Below are 1,209 nucleotides of genomic sequence, written 5' to 3' on the forward strand. Positions count from 1 at the left end.
ACAACAAAACAAAAAACTTAATAATGCCACTAACGTAGTAACGTCAATAAAAATTAACAATCGGGAAAAGTTCTGAATGTTTATATCTTATATTATTATCATATAGTTTTGGCGGGGCCAGTATAGAGATAAGTGATAACGCGATAAGAGAAAAAACAAAAAACGCACGGAAAAAATACATGGAAAAAAATTCCAATTTTTATTTTTTTCGGATGGGTTTTTTCAGAAAAACCCCGATAAAACCGCCCATTAATATTTTACAATAAAACCCATAGGGTTTTTGGATGGGTTTTTTCTGAAAAAACCCAATAAAACCACCCATTATTACTTTTACATTAAAACCCATCGGGTTTTTGGGTTTTTTGGGGTTTTATTTGAAAAAACCCGAAAAAACCCAACCGGGTTGGGTTTTTTCTAAAAAGCCCGGGTTTTTGCCAACCCTGATAAAAACACACACGGTCGTAATAGCTATACTGAGTAACGCATGTCTAGTGCATACTGCTTCAGTGGACCGACGGACATATTTTAATTTTAAAATTATTATTGCTCCGGCTTGTATTAAAATGTCTCTGTGACACTTGATAGTATATGATACGTCTTAATTTATAAAGTGATGTGAATTTGTATAACACTCGTGTATCAAATGATATTAAACACGTCATACGCACCATATAGAATTATTTTATACAATGGTATAATTTTTTTGATGTTGATATTTATACACAAAAAACACATTTGTTATGTTTTATAACACTGTTGTTCATTAATCGTCATTGATATTAATTTATAAAAATATTTGTCTTTGACTTGCTAAATTATCATTCATTATCATTATCATACAATTCATATTTCACAGGTAGGTACCTTGTATTTGTTTCTAAAAAGTAAAAACTACGGGCAAACTATAAATTTACTACCTATCCTATCCACATAACTGACCGAGAAGAATTTCATAACAACAATACAATAATATAATAAATAGTATGATCATATACGTACCTACAACCTACATGTTGGATATATCATATAATAGGTATATGTTGACAATCACAAACGGCCCCATTCCATTCAGTATTGTTGAAGATTTCTAGAGTGAATGCGGTAATAGTTTATTTATTCATTGTTTTATTGTTACTTTAATTTAATTTATATTATGCGGAAAAAACTCTACTCGCATGGCTGCAGATAAGTTATTGTTTTTGTGAAGTC

Source organism: Acyrthosiphon pisum, chromosome A1 (assembly GCF_005508785.2).
Source record: "Acyrthosiphon pisum isolate AL4f chromosome A1, pea_aphid_22Mar2018_4r6ur, whole genome shotgun sequence".
Taxonomy (NCBI): domain Eukaryota; kingdom Metazoa; phylum Arthropoda; class Insecta; order Hemiptera; family Aphididae; genus Acyrthosiphon; species Acyrthosiphon pisum.